The sequence below is a fragment of the Quercus robur genome, chromosome 4, assembly GCF_932294415.1.
Source record: "Quercus robur chromosome 4, dhQueRobu3.1, whole genome shotgun sequence".
Taxonomy (NCBI): Eukaryota; Viridiplantae; Streptophyta; class Magnoliopsida; order Fagales; family Fagaceae; genus Quercus; species Quercus robur.
In genome coordinates, this window is record NC_065537.1 from 14,176,782 (window position 1) to 14,182,904 (window position 6,123).

Sequence of the window (6,123 nt, forward strand, 5' to 3'; positions counted from 1 at the left end):
AAGAGAAGCTAACAGAGCAGGCCATGTTTTAGCATCTCTTGGTCGCTCTATAGTTAATTGTTTTGTGTTGGGCTCTTCCCCAAAAGTAGTTTCAAATGTAATTAAGGGTCTGTTTGGATACAGCTGAAAACTGAAACTGAAAACTAAAAAACATTGTAGCAAAATAATTTTTAAATGTGTGAATAGTACCATGGGGCCTATTTTTAATAAAAAAGTTGTTGAAAAGTGAAATTTGTGGGTCTATAAACAGTAAAATTTGTGCTAAAAAGTGAAAAAAGTCAAACTTTGCGGCTACTGTTCATGAACAATGCATGAACAGTAGCTATGTTGGTCTCTCAAACGCATGCAAAAAAAAAAAAAAAAGAATAGAAAACGCAAAACATGCATTTGGGAAACGCAAACGCACTTTCCAAACGCACACTAAAGCTCATGTCCTGAGCCCTCCTTTGTAATCATGTGTTTACTCTCAATAAATGTTTTTATTTTTTGCAGATTATTAAAAAAATTAAATCTTTTAATAAATATTAATTATAGAGGTAAATAAATATCATTTAATATAAAATATATTTTTACAATAAATTTGTAAATACATACAAATTCATAACATTTTTGACAATTTAGGGAGGTCTCAAGTTCATATGAAAATTTTGTATATATACCTATTTTGACTACCCTAATAAAAATGTTAAATACCTTTACTTGAGAATCACAAGAATTTAGGTTCAACAAAAATAAGAGAAATGCTACATTCATAACTTTTTCACAATAATTGCACAACAAATACTTTGTGATAAGCTGTTACTAATTTTAATTTGGGCTAAATATTGACATCACTTTTTAACCCACCAATAATAGATTGTCACATAAATTTTGTTGTGAAAATATTGTAGACATAGTATTACTCCAAAAACCGTCAAAAAAAAATTCTTAACTCCCTAAACATAAATAAATAAATAAAATTTTAGAAGACCATAAATAACAATAATAAAAATTAGCCTAAATAACAACAAAAATAACACAAACAAAAACAAGATTAGACCAAACAACAAGTGAACAAGTTATTCAACAAAAAGCCTATTCAAAAACAAAAAACAAAAATAAAAATATCTAATAATTCAAATTTGTAACTCGTTTAACCCATTACATAAAAATAATCTATAATTTCATTTTTCTTTAAAAAATGTATTAAGAGAAATATTGGCTCCCTTTGGCTTTGCAATCACAATACTCTCTCTCTCTCTCTCTATTAACATTTCAACTCTCTCTCATTTTATTACTCGCATCTTAGCATTTTTAATTATCATTTTATCTCCTGTCAGTCTTTTTTTTTTCCTTTCCTTTTCTCTTTGTTAGTAAAAAAAAAAAAATTGTAATACTTTGTGTATTTGCGTGTTTTTTTTTTTTTTTTGGTAACATTGATATATTCAAATTATCTCATTATTAGATTTTGTATAATTTAAGTTTCTCAGTGACTATTTAAAAAAAAAAAAAAAAAAATCTTAGTGATCAAGAGATAAGAAGATGATATTATATTTTTACACCTTGGACCTCTCAGCTAGAAACACTAAAAGGTACCAGTTGAATTACAATACTATTGGCAAGAAGATTGTGTTAATAAACATCCATTTCAATAAGTGGTAAAGAAAACTGTAATTTTGTGTATGTAGATTAGGATTTTTTAGGGGAAAGAGTGATTGTGTATTATTTCTTACTGTGTTATATAATTGTACTAAAACTGTATTAAAATGGGTGGAGCTTACAATCGTAGTATCATGGTTGTTTGGTAATGGAGAGTAGAGATTAGCAATGGTAGAAGAATTAAATTTTTTTTTTTTTTAAGAAAAAAATTCTTATTAAACCTAGCTGCTTAGAGCATTCACATTAGGTCTTATAAATGGCATATGTTGCTAATATTTAGCATCTAACCATTAAAATGATGCATTACCCGGACTTGTAAACCTAAAATTTTTTACAAGTTCGCTACAATGCTCTCTTACATTTAGAAGTTACTGTAGACTATTGTATTTGTTTTTTAATCCCTTTTATTCTTTCTCTCTCCTCTATGTCAGACTCATTTTCTTTCTCAACTCTCTCTTTCGTCATCTCAATATTCCCTCTCTCTTTGTGACTTACTCTTGTCTCTCACTCTCTCTCTTTGTGCTAGTGGTTGGGCCTCCATGCCGGTAAGAAGTAGAGGCCGTAGGTTACGATTCGGGCCGTGAGTCGAATCTAGTGGCGATTGTAGCCTGGGCTGTGAGTCGAATCTAGTGGGTCAGGTGATGGGTTTGGATCAGTGGATCAGTTGTGTGGGTCATGGGTCAGGTGGTGGGTTTGGAGTTGTGGGTCAAGTGGGTTGTAGTGTGGAGATTGGTGGGTTTCTCTTGCTTATTTGATGGTGGGTTTGGAGTTCTGGGTTCTGTGGTTTTTTTTTTTTCTTGTTGTGACTGGTGCCTAAAGGAAGAGGTGGGCATGGCTGAATTGGGTACAGGTTTGATATGGATGGTGGCTGAATTGGCATTGGAGAGAAAAAAAAAAATCAAGGCTTTTTTCAAGTTGCAGCAAGGCATATATTGGTGGGTGGTTGTTCTGGGTTTGGATTGGTGGTGGGTGGATGAGAAAGAGAGAAAAACGGAGAGATGGAGAACAAAGATGAAGAGAGAAGAGAGAGAGATTTTTTATATTTTTTTATTGTATAATTTACATTATTTTAATGTGTTTTATATAAAAATAAAATATGGGATGTTGAGTGTATTGTAAAATAATATGGTATAATTAATAAAGTAACTTTTAAAATGATAAAATGAGATATTTTTTACATACTAGATGTGAATGATCTTATGCATTTTGGGTGAAATATTTTAAATCTTTCCTAGATTTTGGCAGAATATCTGCAAACTACTCAAATGGTTCCTTAAATTTTTTTTTTAATTGGCTATTATTCGAACAAACAAAAATTATAAAAATAATTGGGACCCATTATTGTTGTTATTCCCAAACAGTGTTGGTGATGGATTGGCATATATTTTAATTCAATCAGTTGTTGAAACAGGCAAAATATTAAAAAAGTGGAAACCACTATTTTTGTTATTCCGGAATTGTGTTGGGCCTGTTGGCAGTAGAGAATGAAGATTTTTTGGAGTTCATCCTTTGATCCGAAAAATTTCTAATCAATCAATTTCATCACTGACCCTTCTTGGGTGTTGTGTGACTGTGAAATAGTGTGATATAATTCTATCTTTTCTAAATTTTATGGATAAAATAAGGCTCTACTTGTGCATGATACAAAGTTTCTACGCCGACCCTAGCAGCAATTTTATCCTGTCTTGCTTGGCCACTCTTTTACCTTTTTATTTTATGCGGATTTTTCCAACCTTGCAAAAGTGGTGGGTGGCGGAAATAGGATAAGATTTTAGCCCCGCACTACAAGGTGGAACGAGAATGGATTTAGACTTTTTAAATCCACCCTGTCTCGTCCTGCATTAATAAAGGTTATAATTGTAAATTTTTCATATCCTAAAGCCCTACTATTTAAACAAATATATCAATATTAGCTTATTTTATTCTACTGAACATAGCTCTCTGTCTTTAATTTGTTTTATGTTATATTATGAGATTTTTGTTTTTATTGTGATATTATCTTGTTAAACAATTAGATAATACTATTCAATTTTTGCTAAAAATTTGTTTGATTTTATGGGATAAATTTAGTTTTAATTTCAAGTATATTTTTATTAATGAAACATGTTTTATATTTTAAAAAAATTGTAATAGTTGTGGGGCAAATAAAAAAGGAGTAGAATTTTACGAAATGGGGTGGGATGAGGCAAGGCAAAACCATGTAGGATGGGAACGAATACCCCATCCTTCGGCCTCAGCCTTGCCCTATTGCCATCCCTACCTATTATCTCTCATTTTTAAGTTGATGAGTGAGAAGTGGAAAAAAAAAAATGATCCAACTGTTAGAAAAAACAAAAATTTAAATTAAATAAAAAATAAAAAAAACCAACATTTTTTCTAATTTTCTCATCTCTCTGCCTCTCTTTTCACTCTGCAACATCACCACCATCTCTTGAACCAAACTAGAAATATTTCACAGCATAAACTGAAACCCCAAACCACTTGTCACCACCACTAGATAGCATAGATTATGACCACCAGTGGCCTAAATCGTAAACCTCGAGCTTTCCTCACACCAGTGACTTACCGCTTGTGCTACCGTGAATTATCAACCCAAATCTCCGTCACTTTAACCCACATCGCAATCGAGTCCACACTCTACGACCCAAACCTGAATCAACCCAAGACCGATGCTTTTGAGCTAAGGAGGCAAACAGTGTTGCAAATTATGGAGATTTCGAATCAGCGAAGGTAGAGGAGAAGGAAAGGATTGAAGAGGCATTGAGGCAATATAGCACATGTAGTGAGTGTTTGGATCCGGTGTTTTGCGTTTTTCTCTCTTTTTTTTTTTTCACGCGTTTTTACTTTTTGGAGACAAATAGTACTATTTATCACTGTTCATATACGGTTTACGCATTCTTCATGGGACCTACAACCACTTTATTAAAAAAATATTAAAAATGGATCTCACGGTACTATTTACACATTTAAAAATCATTTTGTTACAGTGTTTTCAGTTTTCAGCAAAATAAGTTGTATCCAAACAGACCCGTATTCGCTGAATTTGAAAAATTGTGGGGATCTGTTTGTTTTCTAGTTCAAGAGTTGAAGTTGTTGGCCAATAAAGAAGTCTTAAATCTATTTGTTTTGAAGTCTTAAAGTTACGTGTCTATATTACTATTTAAGAGGTTTCTCCTGTTTAGAATCTTCATTTTTGTGGTTCAAAAATATATCTACGCCCTCTACATCCTCTATTTGATGCTAACTGTAGGTTTCAGTTAACTCAACTGATAAAGTTTTTATAGTTGTATAAGAGATTTAGGGTTTAATCTCCGCCTACACCAAAAACTGATTGGTGTCTTAGTTTGATGATAAAAAGTTTTCATTAGAAAAAAAACGTCATAGGTTGAAACTCTTTAAAAAAAAAAAAAAAAAACTTATTTAAGCATCAAATATTTATATCCAACAAAAAAGCATCAAAGACAAAACTTGATAACAATCAAGTAATAAAACTACTTATTTTTTAAATCCTAAAGTTTAGCCTTTTATCTCTCCTCTTTTCAAAGCTTCCCGTTTCTTTTTTTTTTTTTTCTTTTTTTCTTTTTTTAATTGCGGTTTCCTTAGTCCCTATTCAGCTAATCTCAAAACTATGGAAGAAATACAATTATTATTATTTTTTCCTTTGAAAATGAAAAGCCTTACCAATCTAGATTTATGAAATCAGGAAATATGAAATAAACATAAGTTACGCAACAAGGGGGAGGGGGGGTGGTTGGGGAAGCATATAACATTACAAGGATCAGAAAATGAATCAATGGTTAACCATTGCGTTTAACTTGGTTATACTTCTTACCAAATATTTAGATTTTCTAATTTGGGTATCTTCTAATTAACTTCAAATCAATCTAGAAATTTCTTTTTTTTCCTCATGACTCATGGGCCTTCTCCAAAACTAATATTGTTAAAAAAATTTCTCTAAATGTCCCCTTACTATTTAAGAATATCTTTTAAATTTCATTGAAGAAAATAAATGTACTACATCCTAAGAGTACTTTCAACTTCTGAGGGCATTTCAGCATTCATAACCCCCCTATGTCATCTTAAAACTATTATCTTTCATATTTGTTCTTTATATTTATAAAGGATATTAGGTGCTTGGAAGCATTACTAACAATGTCTTTCAACAATCCAACACAAAGTCGGGAAAAAACCAAAATGGAAGAAATGTAGCCAATGGCTATTTGATTGATTTGATATGTGAGAATGGCCGACTACAAGAAGCAAGGTGCCAAAGATCACCAGAGGTGGTGGGTGAGGTAAGAGAAAAAGTCTTAAATTTTAGGAATTCTCTTTTTGAATTAAAAATGAAATTTGTTATTTGATATTTATGACTTTATTTTTAAATAAAATTACCCTTAATTAATGAGGGTATTTTTGAACTACATAAAAGTCCAGTTGAAAGAGGAAAATCATTATATATATATATATATATATATATTGGAGATG